The 24,667-nt window shown below is 37.3% G+C and overlaps 1 protein-coding gene and 1 pseudogene across 1 annotated transcript in view; both read right to left on the bottom strand.

The window, feature by feature from the left end:
* The window catches only part of Kcnd2 (potassium voltage-gated channel subfamily D member 2), a 484,738-nt gene that overhangs the window by 117,745 nt on the left and 342,326 nt on the right, over nt 1–24,667 (bottom strand). The gene's annotated exons all lie outside the window — the stretch shown is intronic.
* LOC121463321 lies at nt 1,776–2,615 on the bottom strand (annotated as a pseudogene).

The raw sequence follows: 24,667 nt of genomic DNA, 5'->3' as shown, positions 1-24,667 counted from the left end.
ATGGAACAATTTCCAAAGGTTCCTAACAATTAAGCGATGATAACTACCCCCAGTCAGCAGGCCCAGCATGAGAGACCCAGCACTGGACTATGGCAGCCCCCTACGAGCATCTTGCAGTTTTATGTGCATCTCGAAGATTCTCTCATTTGATTCTTTTTCAGGCCATGTTAATCTTTTCTGTATCATCCCAATCTTAGTAGATGTGCTGCCGAATGGAGCACTCTCTTTATCAGTCCATAGGCAGGAGATTTATTCAAAATATACGGTTAGTTCATTTCCAACTCACTCTCAGTAGAAGCAAGTGCGGCTCACAAGCTCTGTGCCGTTGGTTTTGTTCACCCTCCCAGTCTCACTCCAACCTGCTCTTGTTCATCTTAGTCCAACAACCAATCTCTTTACCTCTTTTTGCACAGGCATGAAGAGACATTTTTCTGCCTTAGGCAATTCAACTTCTTTTTTTTTTTTTAAATGAAACCTTTTACTGGCTTGTACTTCTACAGAAAAGTTTCTTTAGGCTGTTCTGGAGACGACACCTTAGCCAAGAGTTCTTCCACGAGACCTGGATCACTTTTATACATATCCTGCAGCATTGACCATATCCATCATCCCTTTTCCGTTTTATCCCTTGGAAGAATGCAAGTCCCTGGAATCCACGCAAGTGCTTTTTTCACTGTGTCTTCATTTTCACCTAGGAACAGGGCCTGACACAAAGTAGGAACATAATAAAAATTTATAGAATTAATTCCGAAAAGCTGCAGGAAGTGTTTGGCATGGAGAACATGGTAAATATGTATTTAATGATGAGAGCCTCCTGGGCGAATATACACATAAATGAGAATTCTCATGTGGCGGCTGTACTAGCTCAACTCAAGGGATACATTCCTTGTACAGCTGGTAGAATTCCTGGGAACATTAGGGAAAGAATGTTTTCCCCTAGGGATATAGCTAGCTCTGCTTTCATTAAATTTTTATTCATGACTGAAATGTGCCAAGGGAAATAACACTCTTGGTCCATTCAGTTACAAATTGAATATCCCCACAAATTTTGATTTAGATGGTGAAGCCATCATTAGAGTATTAGTTTCCTTCAAGCTTTCTACACTTTTTATATGCTCACTGGCTACACATCCAGAATCTAAAACCCAAATTCTCTGTAATATTTCCTGAGTGAATGAATGACTTAGTGAATATGTAAATAAATGATAGCAAGCATCTTACAATGGGATTTCATTGGAGATTTCTTATAAGGACATTTACAGTTGTCTTGAAAGCATCAAACTCAGTTTGCTTCTGTATATGGGAGTGTGTATAGTAATGCATATGCTTCTGTATATGGTACTGTAAAAATTCCCATGCTCTGAGGGCTTTGGATTAGAATACCTTTACTGATTCTCAGATTGCACAACGCTCATACTATTTCGTCCACTAAGTATTCGGTATTCTCTAGAACACTGGGAATTCTGGAAAAATTGTTTGACCTTTGCAGCTTTAGCTTTCTGTTCACTGCCCTCAAGTCATAACAGACAGAAATTATTCTAAGTTTTGACTTATTTTGAATAATGTGCAAATTGATTGATTTTTGTTTTCATTTTTCGGGGTTTGTAAATTTATTGGAATCGGTGTTCCTTAGATTAAAAATGCTGCTCCACTTTCTCAAAGACATTAATTAATAGAATAAGCTTTGACTTTTTTATTTTTCTAAGGCTGGTTTTATTTTAATGACTGATCCACCTCAGGCCAAAGGCAGCCCATTATGTACAGACTCAAGGGAAGCTCTATTTCTTGGTCTCTTCCTCCTTGGACAGAGTCTTGATGATAAACTCCTTCTTGGCCTGGAGGCCAAGCTCCTCCCAGCGCTTCCTTGCTTCCTTGGTCTTAGACCTGCGAGCCTCAGCGTGGTCAGCCAGGAGCTTCTTGCAAGCCTTGTCTGCCTTCAGCTTGTGGATGTGCTCCATGAGAATCCGCTTGTTTTTGAAGACATTCCCTTTGACTTTCAGGTAGAGGCTGTGATACATATATGGCTGTCAATCTTCTTGGATTCACGGTATCTCCTGAGGTGCCGGCGCAGGATTTGCATTCTTCTCATCCAGGTTACCTTCTCAGGCATTCGGGTATTGGCAGTACCCTTCCGCTTTCCTATGTCCATATCCCTGCCCTTCTGTCCAGCCAAAGTGTTTTTCCGGCATCGAGCCCAGGAATGGACAGTCACAGGCTTCCGGATGATCATCCCATTTTGATCAGCTTTCATATCTGCTGACGGGAGTTGGCATTTGCGATTACATTGGTCTCGTTAGGGGTCCAACCTGACCTCCTCCTTCTCCTCTTCCTCCTCCTCCTCTTCCTCCTCCTCCTCCTCCTTCTTTTTTTTTTAAGATTTATTTATTTATTATGTATACAATATTCATATTGTATGCTTGCACGCCAGAAGAGAGCACCAGATCTCATTACAGATGGTTGTGAGCCACCATGTGGTTGCTGGGAATTGAACTCGGGTCCTCTGAAAGAGCAGTCAGCGCTCTTTACCACTGAGCCATCTCTCCAGCCCCCCAGACCTTCTTTTTACCACGGCGCAGGACGCTAGAGGCAAGCCTCTTCTGTAGCCTGAGCAGACTCATGGCTGCGGATGCAGCTGTGAAAGCTTTGACATTTTTTATATGAAATGGTGTTGCCTCACTAATATGCTTCTCTTTATTAAATACTCAGATTACTTATTTCTAGATGAACTAATGTCTTACTCTTGGCTTATGTGAGCAAAATTGATGGCAATATAAATAATTTTACTTTTGTGAATGCATTATTTTCTCATCAACCTACAATAAATTAATAAATTTAATATTTTATATTGCACTTGCCTTTACATATATTTTATAATTATATAATTTAGATATAAATTGCACATTACAAATGTGATAAATAGTTCTTCCATAAAAACCTTGGTTAAATTATTTGCGTCTTTGACATAATTTTCCAATTTGAAATTGGAATATGGACTAAACAGTTCACTTTAATTCAATAGAATTGGTAGTTAGGTAGCTTAGAAAGCTGATTGTTGGAAGGATATTGGCAAAAATATGTCAATACACACTGCTCATTCCATTTACTCTTAATTGTGTGTATATGATTTCAGGGCTGAGTACTTGCTATTAGATAACCAATTAGGTGGTTCATCCCAGGAGATTATTTCTCCCACTCTCAATATTTCTAAGTTGCCCGTAGTTATTTTGGGTTCTGTCTTTCTATTCTTTATTTCCATGACAAGGACAAATGACAACATTTAAGGGTTTGTGGAAATGGTGAATTCAATCTCCAGTCTCACCTAGGATGCTATGGTACAAAGTGCTTACTTGAAGTCATATTGCAATATAATAGCTTTTCGGTGCTTGATGAAAACTGTCGTGTCTATGAATGGGAGTGTGTTAGCCAACTGTAGATGAAATATCTGATGAATTTAAAGGGACTAGGACTGTGTAGAACATAACACAACACCAGGGAAGTGCAGAGAGATCATGTGGAAACAGGTGTGAGCTATTCAAGGATTTTTCTTTATAGTGATCTCTTTCATTAGCACAATGTATATTTCAAAGCATATTTATGTCAGCCTCACTTGAACGTCCAAACAGCAGTAAGATCTGTGTAGGGTAAAAAACTACAATCTTTCTTTGGAAATAGGAAGAAAATCTTATAGTGATTTGCCCAAGTCATAATTATTCAGATTTCGGCATTGAATGAAATTGTGTCTTAATATGAATATACAGAATGCTGTAACATTACATTTCGAATAAATTCAAACTTTCTTTTTTGTCTTTTTTTTAAAATTGAAAATAGACTATTCTCTTATAGAATACACCCCAAACACAGTTTATCTTCCTTCCACCCCTCCTAGCCCCCTACGACCACACTCTTCCCAGATCTACTACCTCTCTATTTCTTCTTCAGAAAAGAGCAGGCCTCCAAGAAACAACAGCCAAACAGGAGAAAAACAAGATACAATAAGAGAAGGCAAAAGCCCTCATATTGAGGCTGAACCAAACAACTCAATAGGAGAGTCTTAAGAACAGGCAAAAGAGCCAGAGATACATCTCCTACCACTGTTAGGAGTCTCACGAAAACATCAAGCTAACAGCCATAACATAGACTCGTGCAGGTCCCATGCCGTGCAGGTCCCATGCTTGCCACTTCACACTGTGAACCCATGGAGCACTGCTCAGTGATTTGGTGGGCCCTGTTCTCCTGATATCTTCCAACCCTCCTGGCTTTACAGTCTTTCATTTCTCTCTTCCTTGGGTTCACTGATCCCCGAGGGGAGGGACCTAATAAAGACTTCCAATTTAGACTCTCTCTGTGCATACTGTCTGTCTGTGAGTCTCTCCACCCACTTCCCCTCTGCTACTGGAGGAAGTCTCACTAGTAAGTGCTTGTAGTGATGTAGGGTATGGAGACTTAACTGGCCACTTGTATCCAGGCAAAGCTTCCAGTGGTGGGTTTCATTTGTTTGAGCTGTTTGTCCCACAGAGGTCACTAAACAACCCCGGCTGAAGCTAAAACAGAAGGTTGCCCTCCAAAAACTGACAGTGACCCCCATTGCTCAGGACCACTTTCACACAGCTCACTGAATAAAATGAGTTCAAGCTGGCATGGGCCTTTACTTATACGAATTGTTGGAACAACTCAAAGGCTTATTGAATACTTTTTAAAAAGGCTATGTTTTCCATAATATTGTGTATAGTATAATGATCAAGGACAGTGTGCTGTCAAAATAAACATTTTCTTGAGCTTTTCATTGTACAGTTTGTATTGTTTATCTAGAACACCAAGCTGCTCTTACAGTTCAGTTTTGTACATAGAAGCAAAAGTAGATCATAAAAAAACCTATTTACAAATCAATACAAGAGTACTAGAAAAATAATCAAATATTACTGTGATCCACACATTCTCAATAGTGATCTTAATTTTAAAACAAAAGCTGTTAGAACCAAACAGTGTTAATGAAAATAAATTCTTATACAAGCTTGAGGAGGGAGAGGCCTAGCATATCGGATCAGTTTCAATGACTTCTTTTTCTGTTTTAAATTCAGTTTCTAAGTTGTTTAAAACCTGATTTAAGAGGATGTCCTTTATGACATTGCTGCAAAACTGGGAATAAATTATGAGTTTGTGTGTGTGTATGTGTGTGTGTGTGTGTGTGTGTGTATGTGTGTGTGTGTGTGTGTGTGTGTGTGTTTGTGTGTGTGTTCCACAGCACAGGTGTGGACGTCATAGGACAACTTTGTGGCATGGAATCTCTTTCACCACTTTTAGGTCAGTGCCAACAGCCAAACTCAAGTAGCTAGGCTTAAGCAACCAGCTTCATTATCTGCTGAGCCATCTCGCTGCCCCAAAATACACATTTTAAACTCCTTTTTCTAAAATGAGAGACAGTATGATTTTAAACATGTAGGTGAAAACCTATGAGTGGACAATGGTATGGCTAATTTCTGTTATTTTGTAATCTAAAACAAGAACTTCCGACCATCCAAGCTGTTCAGAAGACTTGTTGACCAGCTGCCTGGAAGAGATAGCTGCTGTCCAACTAAGGTTTCTGGCAGTTGTAGAGTGAGCTCCAGCTGTTCGGAGCTGTCATTCATCCAGGAATGCAGCTGTCTTTGTGTCATTCGTGCTTTATTCAGTAAACTCTCAACCATACATATAAGTAACCCCACTAAGTTTACTGATTCACCAAGCTGGACGTTGGTGATATATTTGACTTGGTCTGGTGTCAGTTCCCTGTGTACGATAAGGAATGTTTGCTCATTTCTCCCCAGGAATAATCACACACACACACACACACACACACACACACACACTAAGATCCGATTTTTAATTTTCAAAGATAGATTGAGTATTTATGCTGATCTTATTAAGATTTATACAGATTCACAAATTATACGGATTTACTGAACTGTAAAAACCCAAACCAGGAAAGATTCTAATACTTTTCAAGTTTCTCATGTTTTTGCTTGACATATCTGCAGTCCCCCTAACTTTCTCATAAGAAAGCTATTCTCACACGTTTTCAATTACATTTTACAGTTCATAAGATGGGCTCTGTTTCTGAAGCATTGTGTTTTGAGTTTCTCTGATTTCCATCCAGTCTTCTCCACGTGAAAAAAACTTGTTTTCCTACATACATAGCACAATTCGAAGGAGTGCCACTCTCAGTCTTGGTGAAAGAAACGCCTGTGTTCACAGAGCTGGGGCTGATCCGTGACTCACCACTCGTAAGATTGCTGAGAGCAAGCGACTGTCAATTGCTCAGCCCTAAGTCACCACTTCAGAGGCCGTAGAAGAAGAGGAGTTGGGAAGAACGTAAGAGGTAAACGATAGTGGAAATGCTCTGAAATGCTGTTGTCTGAATATCATGGCTGATGTACTCATGAACTGACAGTAGCCATGGTTACCAGCACAAGACTGGGACTGCAAACATTCTATCATGGATGTTCTATGGACTTACTATGCCTCACCTTTCTCTGAGGAACTGCTAGATGTTAATGGCTTCCAGAAGAGATGTGGCCAATGTGCATCTTTTGTATAGCCAGTGGTACATTATTCCTGCTATTAGTGAAATTGCAATACAGACATGCACATTCAAACAGTCATAGTTAAGCTCAATGTGCTATGTTCACATCAAAAAAAAAGTAGACGTGGACTTCATGTATGAGATTATCAAAGAATTAACTAAAATATTTTGAACAAAAGGATAATTACTTGGAGGATTTTGTAATAAAATGTATTTCCTCTTCCATTGTAGAAAAGAGGGGCAGGAAATAAAATGAATTAGTTGACAATGTACATGGAACCCTAAAACCTGCTTATGAAACTTACAGTGCATATTTAGGAGATTGTTACTTGACACTTGAATGAAGACTAAATTTTCCTCATAGGTGATACAACTGTTGCAAAGCTTGGATATAATCTTAGAGACGAGAGAATGAATATGGTGAATACCTGCAATGTCTTCAGGGAGATCACTCAGTTTTTCATTAATGGAAGTTGCTTGGTTATTTCACTGTTTATTCCTGACATCTACTTTGTTTCATTGGTTCTAAGGGATGGGAATCAATAAACCATTTGATCTTAGACACCACTTATGAGGGCTACTCAGTTAATTTTATAGCAGCTATTTATTAGATATTAATGCCACACACCATGGGCCAAATCCCATTCTATTTCCCTCCAGAATGAGTCACAGCATAGGAAACACTGAGTTTAGATACTTTGAGATGTGCCCGTACATTAGTGAGTGAATTTCTTAGCTGTAAATTCATAGGTTTATGCTCAAAAGTTGTGTTAGTTCCTTTTATAATAAAATCAAAATGGCTTTCCAAAAATGTAATTGTTCCTCTACTACACAGTGCTATATTATATTTGAATACATTTGTTTGTTATTGTCAATAACTAACAGACTGATTTTTTTTTAATATTTCCATCCATCGGTTACCAATACTTTCATTCATTTTGTGTCTAACTGCAATCTTATTAGGTGTGAAAACAATGGTACCAAGTGTGGCTTATCTCGCTAGAAAATAGAAATGGTTAAGTGTGTGGCTACCTGAAAAGACTGGCGATGTTAAGTTTAGGGAAACCAAAAGGCCAAATTTATTTAGAGGTGGAAAAACCTATTAATACTTCGTTTTCTTGGGGAATATTCGTTTCTTATTTAACCTTGATAGCAAAGGCAGGGGATATGTACAGATTCCTCATCCATGGTGTCAAGATAACTGCAGAGACTGACTAAATACTGGGAAGAAACCAAGGGAAAGTCCTCCTTGAACAATCTTCTACTGTTTGTCACCAACCAATCACAAATGAATATCAAGTATAACTTTACTATAAAAATGCTTACTTCACAGACTCTGATTCAAAACTTTCTATATAGTTATGACCTACTTTTATAGTTCTGTGATTTGGGGCTATATGCAAGGCCAGAGTTCTAGTTCTAGGTTGCTTAGGGAGTCCGAGTATGGATGAAATGAATCCATTAGATCATTTCTGCAGCAGCTTCTCTTTTGACCAAGGATAAACTAGTATTGGGAGTGGCCTTTAGTTCCTGCATATGTGTATAAACCTCTCATGTTACTATATTTATCTCTAGCAGACCTAACAAAGCAATAGTATTTGAACAACTAGCCTTTTAATACAATTCTGCCATATTGCTAATATGAAAAGGTTTTTTTTTTTTTGTTGCTGTTGTTGTTGACATCTGAGACCTAGTCTAGACATTTAACCAGAATGGCTTTTGACTTACTCATTAGTACAGACAAGCCTGGAAGTTGGAATCTTATTATCTTTCTCTCTTAAGTATCTAACATTATATCTGTAGTACCAGGCCCAGGCCCATCAACATTTTCACTTATTTTTATTCTAACATAAAATTACCAACCATTCTTGTACTTTGATCCTGCTCCGCTCTAGCTCAAATTCCTCTCTAGAATTGCCTGCTTTCTACATTGGCCTTTCACATCTTTCTAGGTCTTCACAACCCATGTAAGATCACACAGCAAAGCACATTCTGCTTAATGTGATCATCCGAAAATTAAAAAAAGAGATTGCTTCCAGAGGAAGAGTTTGCAAAGGCCCACCCAGTATGCAAGAAACTATAGATTTGATCATTATCACTTTTTTAAAGCCTTGCCATTACTATTTTATGCATGCATTTCAAATTGTTTTTAATCAAAAAATATTATTGGATACTTCCCACATTTGAGGAAAGTCTTAAGTGTGATAGGAACTTTGTTTTCAAAGAAGGCATGGTCAGAGGAACTGGAAATATGGTAAAAATGCATGCATTATGTCCTAATCTCCACCTAGATTTATTAACAATTCTTACATTTATTGAAATAACATATGGTACCCTGGTGTAGGAGGTCCTTCTTTCTATGTGTTTCTTGTATTGGTTAATGAATAAAGAAAATGCCTTGGCCTGATAGGGGCAGAACTTAGGTAGGTGGAGAAGATGGAACTGAATTCTAGGAGGAAGAAAGCAGAGGCAGAGAGCCGCCATGGAGCCACCAGAGTCAGACATGCTGAATATTTCCTGGTAAGCCACTGCTACATGGCAATACACAGATTAATAGAAATTGGTTAAACCGAGATGTAACAGTTAGCCAATAAGAAAATAGAATGGATGGGCCAAGCAGTGTTTTAATGAATACATTTTCTGTGTGGTTATTTTGGGGCTAAGCTAGCTGGGTGGCCAGGAGAACAAATGGGCGCTCCTCCAACAACTGGTGCCCAACATGCTCATACTAGTTTTTTTTTTTTTAAAAAATAAAGTTAGAAAACAGATAAAATAAAAATAAAGTAGAATCACATTACAGTGACAAAATCCTTAGGGATCATAGCTGGCAAAGCCCTGTGTTAATCATAATGGATATTTTCGGACAACTTACTAATCAATAGCCGAAGGTTAAATAATCAAGGCAGAATGAAAGATCTCCGATGGGGTATAAACAAACACTTCAGTGTGTCCGTGTGGGCTGCTGAAAGTAAAAACAGTTGCAACCACATACAATAGAAATGAATATAGTGAAGGACCATGAAAAATAATAAATGCTTTTTTTTTACAAAGTACCCATTTGGTCTAGTCCTACACACTAAAACTGCCTTGTTTCCCATATTCATGTTTGCCCTTCTATGTAGTTACTAGCCTTGCCAGAGAACATTTAAGAAGTTGAAAAAAAAAGATTTCAGTATTAGCCAACCGATGTCCAGGTTAGGCCTCAAACGCTTGTTTCCTTGATGTTTAAGTTTTTACATTACTTTACTCAATCTTAAAATTTATGTCTGCATCATGTATGACCTTTTCTATTCAATGGGTTGTAGTTCTCCCAAGCATTAAAAAGAGTCACATATCTTCATGTCTACATTATGCTTCTACTGAATAACTTTGATGCAAAGAATAATTTTTGAAAATAATAATGCTCTAAAGATAAATAATTTAACAAGGGGGTTTAGTTTAGCAAAAGTTATCTAAACATAAAGGAAGAGTGTTAAAAGTGTGTGCAGAGGTAGAGAATCTTGGGAATACACTGTATATGTTATCACAGAGTATATAAAAAAAGGAATGCATGTATGCAGGTGTGATTTTATGAGGCAATGAAGATTATATGGTTATGACATTGGTTTGAGAGTCTATTGATTTTGCTTTAAACTTTTGAATGATAAATGGTATTATTTTACCAATTTTGTCTGTTTATTTAATCAGAGAAATTTTGAGTGGTATATTAAAATTTTATATATTTACATAATTTACTTAATCCTACAAGGACAAATTATCTTTGAGTAAAAACTTCCATTTACTACTCCAATAAGGTTAAAAGAATAATTTTCCTATGTGTTTTGATGTAGCATCAGGTTCTCTCTCCTAAAAAAGAGCTCTATAAAATGAAATATATTAGTCTTCATGCATTGTTGAACTTTGAAATTGATGTTTTAATAATTAAAACTTTCTGGTTGAGAGGTTTAACACACGTTTCTCTATTTTAACATAAACTCGGATATATTAGTTACGGGATGGTTAAAATCCAATATAACATGGTAATAAACCATTTGGTTAAGCAAGATTATTTATTTTTCAGTAAGTAGACTTTTCCTTTTGCTCATAATGAAGGACAATCTATTCAGTGTGCTGCCAGCCTTTCTGTCTTATCTTGGCCAAGTCATAATGAATAAATTAAAAAATAAACCTCTAAGAAACAATAACATTTTCATTCAAATGTACCCTTTCATTTTTTTAGATATAGTTGAATGCCATTTTTCTCAGAAGTATGATGGGTAGCTGGCTTCTTTCAAAGGCTGAATGAAAGGAGAGCACTCGCTTCCAGCACTGCTCGACTGCCTTCATCAGCCAACAGCTGCAGTAAAGTGAGACACTGAAGTATGCTCCTTTCATCTTGTTTTCTTCCTGCGCTCACGGTAGTCTCTATTTTTTTCTTTTTCTACAGTCCCAGAATGCATTCTTCTATTATCAACTGTCTACAGGATTTCAATTACTTGTACTTCCTGAAAAACAAACTTACCTACTTTACTTAACATCGTTATCATTCTATTTATAGATATCTTGTCAAAATGAACAACTCTTTAACTGAAATAAAAACCTTAAGGACAAGACCTTTGTACTGTTAATTTTGCTTAATCCCTTTCCAAATTTAAGACATTTACTACATAATTCAGAATTTTTTGTCCTATATCTGGGAGATCCTGGAATAACTAGGTAGGTACATTATCCCAACTGCTCTATTCTAAGTACAGCGTCCAAATAAGTGCTAATATCTTAGAAATAACATTTCTGGGTTGCAGATATGACTTAGTTGATCAAGTTCTTGCCAGACAAGCATGAGGACTTAACTTCTGATCCTCAGAATCCACAGGAAAGTCTGCAGTCCCAGTGGGGGAGAGAGAAGGGAAGGGAGGGAGGGGAGGGAAAGGATCTGCTGGACAGTCAGGAAACAGCAAGCTCCAGTTCAGTTTCCAAAAATGGGTGATTGGTGTAGGAGGCCCTTCTCTATTTGTGTTGTTTTCATTGATTATTAAAGAAACTGCCTTGGCCTAGTTGATAGGGTGGAACTCAGGTAGGCGGGAAGAAAGAACAGAATTCTGGGAGGAAGAAAGCAGAGACAGGCAGACACCATGGTCCTCCTGCCTGAGACAGACACTGGTTAGACTCTTGCTGGTAAGCTACAGTCAAGCGGCAATACAAATTAATGGAGATGGGTTAAACCAATATGGACGAGTTAGCCCATAAGAGACTAGAAATAATGGGCCAGGCAGTGATTTAATTAATACAATTTCTGTGTGATTATTTCAGGGGTTAAGCTAGCCAGGCGGCCGGGATGAAAAGAAGGCCCGCTCCCTCCATCAACAGGTGATTGAGGGAGACATCCAACATTGGCTTCTTCTCTCCTTAGGTAGTGCTTTAGTCACTACCCCACATTGGTACACCAGGGTGTTTACTTCATGTGTGTCATCTCACCTATTTGGACACACACATTATGATCTAGTATAGTAATAACTTTTGTTATCAGTGGGAAAATTTACTCTAGGCTTTAAGACCTGTTTTTCCCAATAACTCAGCAGTAATGTACTGATTAATTTTTTCTTAGTTTCTCAAAGAAATGTAAGGTCTTTTGTTTTGAATTTCATCAATTGACTATTTCATATGCAAATAGTGTGCTCTGCTGCTGGGTGCCAGCCCTGCAGTGGTCAGGTCCTAGAGATAGATGGTGTGGGAAGGATGAGCCAGACTCAGCCTGACTAACTAGCAGTCAGAATGCTTCTTTATTTATAAAGAATTTAGGAAACAGAGATAGATGCATGTTTTCCCAAAACATAGAACATATAATTTTTGTTTTCGAACAGGTGTTTAGCATTTTCTCTTACAAATCTGGGTTCATGAATTCAGTCATCACTGTAAACTGTGACAGAACAGAGCTATCATTTACAATCATTTTCCCTTGAGTTTCATCATCATTGATAAACACTTATCTTTTATAGTCATTTTTACTCATCAACCCCAAACCCATTTTTTTTTAGAATCTAGAGACATATGACATGCCAGCACACGCAGAGTGCCATGTCCCAAGCAGCGTATCATTAACTCTTAATGGTCAGAGTGTCCAAGAAACATCCATAGGCCATAGCTGCTTCAGCTATGATTCAATTTCTGCCACAATATGATGGTTAATATTTTATATCTTTAAAGAATGTGTCTATATGTCTAATCCTGGCATTCTTTTGTTCCTTGGTTATATGACATCACAGTGGCTCTGCATAAGCCAATTTTCTAAAAAAGGGAGGAGTCATTCTTTTTATCATCTTATCACATAATTCTTGGCCCATTCATGTAAGTTTCTGTGTGGGGGAGAGGTAACTTCAGTTACACTAACTTTGCTGTTGTCTCTGCCACATAATTACCTGAGTGTATAGTGGGAAAAGGCTTGAAATCTGACTTGCAGCTGACTCCTCTGGCCCACCAAATCTTGTTCACACTTTTCAAGTTTATTTTGCTTTGATTATCTTGTTCCTGAGTGAGTACAGAGGCAGATGTTTTAGGAAAATGTCATAGCCTCATAAGTATACTTCTGGCTTCTTAATGTGTGTTACAGACTCCATGGCATAAGGAAGACCTTAAGTAGATAAGGATATCTCCTTAAAAGCATGAGGCATGGTATGCTTAGAACATTCCTGAGGGAGTTTGGAAGCAGTACTCCTGGGAGGAGGCACAAATGATTCATAAGGAAATTTCCATCAATCCAATGTCCTTAAATTCTACAAATTAAAAGCCCCCCCCCCCATGCAGAGATCAAAACCAAAAGTTTCACGGTGGCCATCATGTGGCTCAGCTTTGATGAATCTTTGTCAAGCAGCTGTGCTGGTTTTATGACTTCTGCCACCCCCATCGGATATGGCTGCAGCACTGGATATACGAGAGTGAACAGGATAACCGTGGTCTCGGCACGTATCATTCCCTGTGGACTCTAAATTACGTTCTGAGTCTAGATATTACAGATAGTGGGTGAATGGAAGCAAGAAAGGTACTTTTAAGATTAAAAGCATCAGTTACATGTTTTGTAGTTAGAATTCAGGATTTTATATTGAGAAAACAAAAGCATTTAGCTTAGACACTCATAACACAAAGTTTAACATAGTATTTAAATGAAATCACTTTTTCTTACGTCTGTAGTTATAAAATAATCCTAAGGAATATTATGTTATTCGTGAGAAAACACGAATTTTAAAAGTAGGCTACGTACTTGCCTCAGGTAAGTGAATAAGCCTTGTGAATAAAGAAACCACTTCCATATCTTTTTTTCAAGAACAAATCCTTCTGAGCCTCTTTTCTATAGACACTCTGAAGTATGGACAATACAAATATTTTCTTTATATTGCAGTTTTCAAGTTCATAATTCGATGCTTAGTTTTCAAAAAATTATAAGCCAAGAATAGTCAGGACAATAAGTAAAATAAAATTAAGGCTTTCAGGCTGCAGAGCCAATACTCTTTAATAGACCACATCATGGGGCTATATTCTTCCTGTTTAGTGTCTGTTGCCATTGTTGCAAATTCTATTTCTTATTTCTCAATTATGTTTTCTGAATTGGCTCCCGCCAAGCATTCTGTTATATGGGTGGTTGGTCTTCTGCTGTTCTAAACACTTGCACAAACTCTAAGAACAATTACGTATTGAAGTTGATTACGGACAACCAACTTCCTAGAACATGCAGTTCCTCAGACAGAACGATAGATACTGGTAAAGCAAAGGGTACCCTTATAGCTTCACCTTTTATTGGGTTAATGAGTCATTAGCCTACACTTGAGGTGCAGAAATTCCCAGCATTCCTCGGGAGAATAAGAAAGAATTGCCAGCTGCTAGATTTCTCCCTAAATTCTTGAATGTTGTATGTCAGGACATGAAATGGAGTTATTTTATTTATGTGCTTACTAAATTCACATGTTTTTCTATAACATGTTGCAATGCTGCTGAATAAAGTAAATTTTCACTAAATTAAGCTGAACCTTGGTGGGTCTCTCCTAGTTCAATACTTCAAGCTATTCATGATGCAATTAAAGAAAATACACAACAAGAAAATAAGAGCTTGCATTATTTTTCTAAAATAATTTATTATCTTTGCCTGTTAAACAATGCTAGTCTTGAAAACATACCAAATGTTAATGTGAATATAACTTCAAATCTTTTATAATAAATAAGAGGGAATATAAATAGAAAGGCAGTCATTCATTTTAGTGACTCAATAAAAAAACTGTGAAGAGACATAATTTAAGGCAGACAGGCCAATGGTGTGTACCATAGAGAGTTAATTTACGATAGACAATTAGGAAAATGGTATGTATCATTGGGAGTTTATATGGTACACCTATTCACAGCAGATTGTTAGCTTTTCTCAAAAAGTCATTGTATATATAATTAGATAGAAAGCATCATGCATGCAGGTACAAAATTATGCTTACAGGAAAATCATTTTCCTTATGGCTGACTCACATTTTGATTCTGGCTTCAAGTAAAGAAAGTAGATAAGCTGGCTAGCGGCATCACAGCAAACACCTGGGGCATACATTTATTACAATTTCACCGTAAGGCCTCATGCTGTGACAGTCTAGCATTGAACTGCTCTCTTGGATGTCATCCAGAAGAAGGCAATTACAAGAAGCACTGTACTTTTCTTGCTTCTTGTATAACATACTTTTAGGTCTTAGCCTAAGAAACCTTGCGTTACAGGTCATCTATGAGCACACCTGGGATTCGATGCATAATTTCTGTCTACCTAATATGGCATTTGCATTATTTCTGAAGCTGGTATGGAATAATTAATGTGATTACTGGGTAAAGTAATTTGCAATTTTTATGGTTATAACCATCAAGGATTAGTTTTATGTGTATATATAATTTTTCTTGGATATCTCAAACAAACAAACCAAACCCAAAACAACAACAATAAAAGCCCAAGCAAACAGAGTTTAGGTAAAAATCGCAAGGGTGGAGAATAAAGAAAGCTTTGTAAATAACGAGCAGAGAAGGGCTAAAAGGTGATTTGACACTACAGCATGGAAGATACTTGAGTGTGACCTGACTTAATACATGCCAGACACATGATAACTGAACATATACAGAAGCACATATGCACACACACACACACACACACACACGCATCTTGCAACACACACATGTGAAACAAAGCATTCTGTAATTTTTACCTTTGGGTAGCCAAATAAATGAGATGCTAAGCATACTCCACACGCTATTCGATTTTGTTCATTAAAATATTAATCATCCACTACAAAGGAAGATATAATATCATTAAGGGGTCCTAGTATGTAGCTGCAAAAAAAGTTACCACTGTTAAAGTGTGGCTCTTTTGCTTTTAAGTATGTATTCTTAATTTTAATTATGAGTGTGCGCACATCTCTGCGTGGGTACAGGCACGTTTCTGCTGAGGCCAGAAGACTGTGTCAGGTACCTTGGAGCTGGAAGTTGCAAGTGGTTGTTTCATGCTAGCTTCAAAACCCCAACAGTGTTAGTTCTACACAGTTTACTTGACTCTCAGCTCTTTACGGTTCTGGCTACACTCTGCTTGACTTTCAAGCTATTTGAGGACAACCGTGAACACCTACAACTGATCCTCAGGGGTTATTGTTATAAAACGTGGCTCTAGAGCGCTAGATTACAGCCGTATGACATGGATATTCGAAGCAAAGCTTGGGATTTCTGAGACAGCAGCAAGAACTCTTAACCTGAGCCATCTCTGAAGCCTGCAAGCATGGTTCTTTATGCAAAGCCAACGTTCAGGACTGAAGCACTTGTCCAAACCATTGGGAGATTTGAGGAGATGCGCCATTTCCATCAGAATTTCAAGTAGTTTCATGACATCTCTTGAGATAATAAAAGCTAAATACTGTAGCACTATTTATACTTAGAATGGCACATAGCACCTGTGTTTTCTACTAACATTTTAGATGTAGTTTCTTGTTTTGTGTTTATAACAGCATCGTTAGCTTGCCATATAATTGCATTCCAGTTTTTTACTTGAAGAAATTAATCCTCAGTGGGAGAAAACATTTTTCTCTTCACTGAGGTAGTAAAAAGTAAATACATTTTAATACAGGGAATTTGATCATAGAATTATTTTAAGCCTATTAAATCCAATACATTAATTTCCTTATTTTACCAAAGATTTTCTTCTTCATGCCTTTCCCTGTGCTACACCTCAATGTGACAAAATAATTAATACTACTCTGATAGCCTCATCTAATTTAAGAATAATTATCTTATCTGAGGGACATATCAAAATCACCGCAAGCAACAGAGAAACAAGTTATTTGTAGCATGTAGCAATTGCCTGTGGCCAGCCATGCAGAGACCTGCTGTCACTGGTAGCATCTTTTTTAGAGACCAAACGCTCAGGAGATGCAAAGCATACTTTGTTACTTCTAAGTAGTATTAGCACAGTTGAGATTTCTCCAGATCCAGATGCAACTTGGGAAGTTCACACACTACTGGCCATCTCCTCCGATAATGTGAATATTAAAGATTTGGCCGGGCGGTGGTGGCACACGCCTTTAATCCCAGCACTCAGGAGGCAGAGGCAGGCGGATCTCTGTGAGTTCGAGACCAGCCTGGTCTACAGAGCTAGTTCCAGGACAGGCTCCAAAGCCACAGAGAAACCCTGTCTCGAAAAACCAAAAAAAAAAAAAAAAAAAAAAAAAAAAAAAAAAAAAAAAAAAAAAAAAAAGATTTGGAATCACAGTAATATGGACTATTCTATAAGACATGAGTTGAGGAAAATTACAGATCACAATACAAACAAAAAACCTCAGGTCATTAGGCTCATGGCTTAATTTCCTTCTTTCATTTCCTGTAAAAGAGTTATCTATAACACATAAAATCTGCCATACAATTCAAGTCAGTGTTACATTCCAAAGTGTTTTACATGATCTACAAATGTAAGGTGATTATGAAATAAATCAGATTATTACATAGAGGTATAGATTAATATGAGAAGTTGAAATTAATATTAAGGTACTAGACTTTGTCCTTGTTTTGTAATTGTCTTTAGTCTAGCTATGTATTATATAGAAAATACACACCTCTGTTTCTAGCCTTGACCTAGTTTTGAACCCCAAATTATTTTACATACTTCATATGAAATCTGGTTGTTATTGAAATTTAATTAATCTTTAGGAGTATAACTGTTATCCTCACTGAAATAGCCTGTTAACTCTGAAAGCAAATCTAAAAGAAGACACTGAGAACTTAGAAGAGGCTGGCATTTCTGTTGAAAACAAGCGTGCTTCATCTAAACAAATGAGTTGGAAGGAAAAGCAATTCTCTGGATATATATGGATATATATCTTCTGACAATGTTGATAAGATGTCAACATAATGCAGTGTATATCCCAAGGATCTCTAACCTACTTTCCTGCTAGAAGACTCAGGGAAGAAAAGGGGATAATTTTGACACTGGAGTCAATGAGGCTCTCCAGTGAGAGTGATGGTTCCTTAGACCCCTTTAGTTTTCTCAAATGAGTGATGATGATGAGCTCTTGATATTTAAGGGAATATATATATTCAGAGATATCAAGTGTAATATGACAAAAATATAATCTTAAATTTCACATTCTTTTATTCTCAATAAATACTCCCACTTACTAAAGCCAGAATCCAGACATTATTTCCATCATCTAACTGTTCCACTCTGAGTCATTAGCAATTTTAATGCCAAATCATAATGCCAGATAATGCACTTTATTTTCATGTCCGTTTCATGACCCACTTCAGATAATTATATCACTCATCTTCCCACATATTTAATCTTTCCTACTTCCTTTCCACTTGCTGTTATTTATGTAGCAGCAAGGAGAATTCTCCAACACCAACACATTGTCTAAGATGAAGCTCCCTGGCAACCACCCTTCAATGCAGTCTTTATCACACTGAATAAAATCCAAAGGCAATGTAGTGTTTTCTAAGATCTCAAATGATTCATACTCTCTTTTGCCTCGCTTCTTCTCCATTGGTCTTTGTAGTTTGCAGTTTTGATTTTTGAATAACCTAGCCATATTTGCTTGTACTGCTGAGATTCCTCACTCTTCCCCTTAATTGAAATATCAACTACTTGGTGAGAGAAGTCATCACAATTGTTTAAGCTTTAAAGCATATTGTTAAATCCTATTATGTCTTACATTTTTACCCAGTTCTATAAAATATATGGTGTTAAACTTGAGTCACCATCAGAAATCTGGAGATGTTATCAGTTATAGAGAACTTGTCTAAAATCAGCAAAGCCCTAAATCTGCCCTCTACCCATGTATGTACTCGTTCTCTCTCTCTCTTTCTCTCTCTCTCTCTGTTTTTCTCTTTTTCTCTCCCTCTCTCCCTTCACACTCTCACACACACAAACACTCACACATATATCATTATCAGTATTTTATAAGTATGCACCATCAAATCTGGAACACAATGAAACTAAGACATTTGCTGAATTAGCACTATCACTTATTCCGTAAAATAGAACAAAGGTGAAATATTCATCTTGTTGCCAAGTTCTGTCACCAGTTTCATATTTACAAAGAAAATTGTACTACCATTTTTCCCTAACACTGTTTCTTAAACTTTGTAAAGTCAAAGGTGCTTTGCTAAGCATGACTCTCCAAATTTTCTACAATTACTGAGAACTATGTACATGCATATGTAATCTGCTCACTAACATCTGAATTTAGCTTATCATCCAGGATGTTGACTTCTTAGATATGTTTTGCCATTAGTCCTGAACGTGCATTTGCTTCGTTCACCTCACTGTAAAACGCAACCTGCCTGACTGATAGAAGACCAAGTTCCGTAAGTAAAACATTCTCAAATGTTAAAGTCAAACTAATCCTAGTCACTTTAAGCAGTCATTACCCAACTCAACTGCTTTCAAGGCAAAGGTTTCTTGGCATTAGAAAAATGGTTCCTTTGGAAGAAAAACTCATAGTTAGACCTACTTTCCTATCACACCACCAAGCTATGCTGTTAGGAAACTCACATGCCAGAGAAGCAGTTGTTCATTCTATTTTATTCCTGTTTCCTCATACACTGGTGCAGAGTAAAGTGGGTGATTTGTGGAATTCTAGCAAACAAGGGAAGGATGAGTAAGTGACTAAAACAAGCAATAGGGACAGCACAGACATCATGTTAGCTACTGGGGACATGGCAGTACTTTAGGTCCCGCCTACCTGTGTCACTAAGGAGGAGTTTCAGGATGCATTTCAGGAGAACAATGGATGTCAACCTACAGGAGAACAAAGGACATTTTGCCAAAAACGGGAAAAGTCTCCTTATTTGTTTTTAAAAGGAGCAATGCATTTGACATTTTCACTGATGGTATCTTCCCAGGCAAACTGATTATACATTAGAATATCTTATAATTGTACCATTTGGCCTTTAGAAATTGAGATTTCTATTTCTATTGGGATTTACAAGGTATCTGTCAGCCCAAAATCTGTTCATGAAAAATTGAGTACTTGGTCCCAGTAATAAACAACCAATACCATTACTTTCTTTCTCTCACTAATGATTAAGGCCAGTGCTGCTTACAGATTTCTGCAGCAAAACAAAGAACTACAGATGCTTCTGTGCAGAGTCACAATAGGATTGGATTCAGGATTATATAATCTCATACTGTTACTATGTTTATCTTGCTGTATTACTTTGTTAAAACATACCATTCAAATTGCTAGGACCTCTACTCTCTTTGCAGATGGAGTCTGATTTAGATGACTTGTATGTTCTAAGATAGTAAGATAATTAAATTATTAGTCAATTAAATTATTACTATATGTAGTATGAGAAGAAAAGTTTAGATGAAAACATAAAGCCTAGTACTTAGCAACCTTTTCTACTCTGTTTTTCCCTCAAGTCTATAATAATATATACATGTGTCTAGTAATTTCTCAGGAGTATTTTAACACAATTTACCCATTGCCCCAGAAAGAACCTTTGTTTTTGCAAATAGACGTGATAATCATAATTTTTAAACTTTACAAAAAATGAATTAAAACCTCCCGTGTCATATAGTTATCTTGTAGTATAGAACACTTCCTGGTGTACATTGGCATAGTAAAGGAAGCTTCAAGCCAAGGATCATTGCAGTTTAATTGGGTTTAGTTGGGGAGTGAGTACATATAAATAGGGAAGTATATGTGTGTAAAAGGAGGGTGTGTTGGGAAATAAAATCCAAAAGACAGTTGGCAAAGAAATTCAGTGAAGCAGACGAGTCCTACAACTGCAAATAAAAAGAGATGAGGCAGAGAGTTGCATAGATTTCATGAGAGCTGAAGAGGAGAGGAAGTCAAGTTCAACACAGCTAACAGTGATTCTCTTTTGCAGTGCTGCATGCCCACTCCCGGAGGACAGAGTGTGGAGTCTACACTTTCAAATGACCTCCACACACGTAAACATATGCTGTCAACGAATTGTTTATCTAGATAAACACTTTCCAGGCAAAACTATGCAGACTCCAAAATCAGTAAGGGCACAGATTTTTTAATTTTATTAAAGCACATTTAGGATTAAGGAAAAACATTACCTGATCTATCAATTGCAGGGACATGAAATTGGGAGTATGACTTTGGTTCATGTCTTGTGAAGGGGTAAGAAGATGGTATATAGCAATTTTAACCTTGAAAAGGTATATAGAATATAGTAATTCTACCCCCCAAAATGACAAGGAACCTCACGATGAAGGTGAAGGACCTCTCTATCCAGAGTTTCTGCTTCTATCAGGAATGAATTATATAATAGCATAATGGTGCAATAATTAAAGGCGCAGAAATTTCTTTGTTTTGTAAGAAAAGAAACAAATGATGAATTATATACTTATTTGATCCTTTAAATCATACCATTTTTTTTTCTTGAAGCTTCATCTCTGCAGCTATCTACGGTCAAAGAGACAAGCCTAGGGAGAATTTGAGTTTACATAGCATGCTATTTTTCTGAATTATTACATAAGAGCTAAGATAAAGACATACTAGAACAAAATGAAGATCCATTTAAAGATCCAGTTTGCTAGTGTACAGGGTACCAAATACCATTCTCAAACTCTGTGGTTGTCTCTATGCAATACTTAGATCCTAATAAATGCTATTCTATTAATAAGACATCTATTAGAATTTCTTCTCTTTCACAAATTTAATTCATAAAAAGATTTAATTAAACAGAGTCTGCGAATTACATACAACATTTTTCTAATTAATCAAGAAAAAATCAGTTATTCTGACATCTTTCTTAAAATGCCTTAAATGTAGCAAGGTGAGACCCTTGTAATTATAGCACTCATGAATTTATCAATATTCGTGGTAGAATACAATTATCAGGGTTGATAATGAATGATCATATGTACACTATAAGAAGTGCCTCATTGTTTTGAGACTAAGCTTCATGACTGAAATATATTTCTTAAGACATAAGTTTGGTAGTAAACTATGGATACCTGTGTGTGTGTGTGTGTGGGGGGGGTATTCAATGAAGTATTATGAAAGGTACAAAACATAATTATGCAAAAATAAGGTGAAAACATTTGTAAAAGGAACAGACATTTTTGGCACAAAATGTAGTGGATGGACATAGTTATTATCTGCCAATATATTCCATAATTTACTTAGTACCTTATCAGAAGGATACCTGATGAGTTATTTCCTTAACTGATGAATCCATCTTAATGATTTTATGTAATGAGAAACAACACAGTAGAAATAAAGAAATGGTGGTGAAAAGGTAGCTATGCAACCAAAGGACCACATTGACTCGCTATTTCATCAACCTGAAGTTTAACTGCGTTAGCATAGGGGATTTGAAAGACGAGTTAGAGTGTTCGTTATTTCAGAAATAGCTGCTTGTTGAAATTCAGCCCAAGTTGTTTACAAAACCTTCACATACAAACTCCAGGACTAAAGAGCAATAATGCAATGGTTGTTTCTTGTTCATTTGTAGTAAGCAATTCACAAAGGACATATCTTGGATAGACAGAAGAATTGGCGAGGCTTCTGTCAGGTGGGTTGCGAAAACTACAAGAACCAAGGTTTTGAGTTCATTTTCGACGAGACACACTTAAGGGGTTGGATAGGTGGGAATTATTGTGCATAAGTGGACTTCCTGTGGCTGGAGAGCATTTGACAGCACTGTTATTGCAGGGTACAACCCACGGAGTCAAAACACCATGAAGCGAAGCTTTCTACCTTTGAAACCTCCATTTTGTTTCCAGCTCTGTTGGTGGTTTCCACGGAGTAGGTCAGGCAGAGTCATGTCACAGTTCCTGGGTACGGTAGCTTTGGATGAAATTTTCAATATCATCACTAAGAAGTCTTAAAAGGTCACTTTGTCAAAAGATTCACTGTGGAAACTATATTTTTCACCTTATTTTGTAGAAAAAAATGAAGATTCTTGCGCATCTGTGTTCTTTGCACTCTATTCACATTTGAGAGAAAATGGAAATAGCAAAAATAAAATTCTTTTTACGCTGGCGTCTTTGAGAGTTCAAGCTTTGCATCCTGAAGAATGTTTCTTTCTAATCTCACCAGTGCCACCTGGATTTTCTAGACACAGACTAGAGTTTTTAAAACAACCTACTCTGCTTCCCGCTTTACGCTCTTTACTCTAATTCTGACAACATTAAAAAAAATCACAAAATTTCACAAAATCTACTCACATCCAAAGAACAAAAATAGTTTATTTCTGGGATGATTCATACGTCCTGAGAATGAAGGGTAAATCACTAGTCTCTCAAGGCTGGTCTAGATTTAAGGGATGGATAACTAACAATTACTTTCAAAAGTTCACGTTTATTACCAGAGCTTTCTTTGAGATTCAGACCTAGAGATGCTAAGAAACAAGGAGGATTCAAGGTGGGATACATGACTCTCCTCCCTGGGACAAAGAAATAGAAGAGATTTTGTGGGTGGACAAGGGATGGTTAGGGAAGAAAACAGGAGGGAACAGGCAAGGGGAGGGTGATGGAGAGAGTAATGGGAGAGACTATTGGAATTGGGGGTTGCATTTGGGGGTGATGTGGAAACCTGATGTAGTGACAATTTCTGAGATTCTATGAGGGTGATCTTAGTGAAGACTTCAAGGAAAGCGTGATGTGTAGCTTGAACTGGCCACCTTCTGTAAATAGCAAAGGCCTCCATTCGTGGGACAGGGATATCAATCCAGTCACAAAAACTTTGACTTACAATTTACAAGATGTGCTGGGGCAATGGTCGCACAGAAATTGTGAGAGTAGCCTACCAATGACTGGGCCAGCTTGAGATCCATGACACGAGAGGGAGCCCAAGCCTGCCACTGCTTGCATGGCCAGGAACCAGAGGCTGGATAGCCCAGAGACCAAGGATACAACCAAACATGACCAGAAAAAAAAGTCAGTGAAATGATTCCTAATGATATTCTGCTATATTCATAGATTGGTGCCCGGCTCAGTTATCATCAGAGCGGCTTCATTCAGCAACTGATGAGAGCAGATGGAGATACCCACAGTCTCATTAGGTGGAGCTCAAAACCTCCATCACAGACTGTTTCCCATGTTGAGAAAAGATGCTTCCAAGTTTTTATTGTATTTGAACTTCATATAGTTCATGAAATAATAAGTTCTTTTATGATCTGGTGTTCTAAATGAAGAGGTGAAAGAAATCAGAAATCCTAAATCACCTCTAATGGGTTGCATGCCAGTGAGTCCACATGTAGTATTAATTCTGCTACACCATGATTCATATAGATTCTTTATAAGGCTTATTTTCCAGTAATATTTGTGCCTTTGTTAAAATATTTATGTATGGGCTGGAGATATGGCTCAGTGGTTAAGAGCATTGCCTGCTCTTCCAAAGGTCCTGAGTTCAATTCCCAGCAACCACATGGAGGCTCACAACCATCTGTAAAGAGGTCTGGCGCCCTCTTCTGGCCTTCAGGCATACAGACAGAATATTGTATACATAATAAAATAAATAAATATTTAAAAAAATATTTATGTATAATATTACAGTAAATGAATCCCTTTACACATTTTTGTAGAATTTTTTCTTCTTTTTGTCCCAGGATTGAAGGGACCATTTCAACAGATTTATAAATCAGCATTTACTCCCA

Source organism: Microtus oregoni, unplaced genomic scaffold (assembly GCF_018167655.1).
Source record: "Microtus oregoni isolate MIOR12 unplaced genomic scaffold, Mior012 000026F_ref0000081, whole genome shotgun sequence".
Classification (NCBI taxonomy): Eukaryota; Metazoa; Chordata; class Mammalia; order Rodentia; family Cricetidae; genus Microtus; species Microtus oregoni.
The sequence above is the reverse complement of the archived record's forward strand: the minus strand, read 5'-3'. Positions and strand labels throughout refer to the sequence as shown.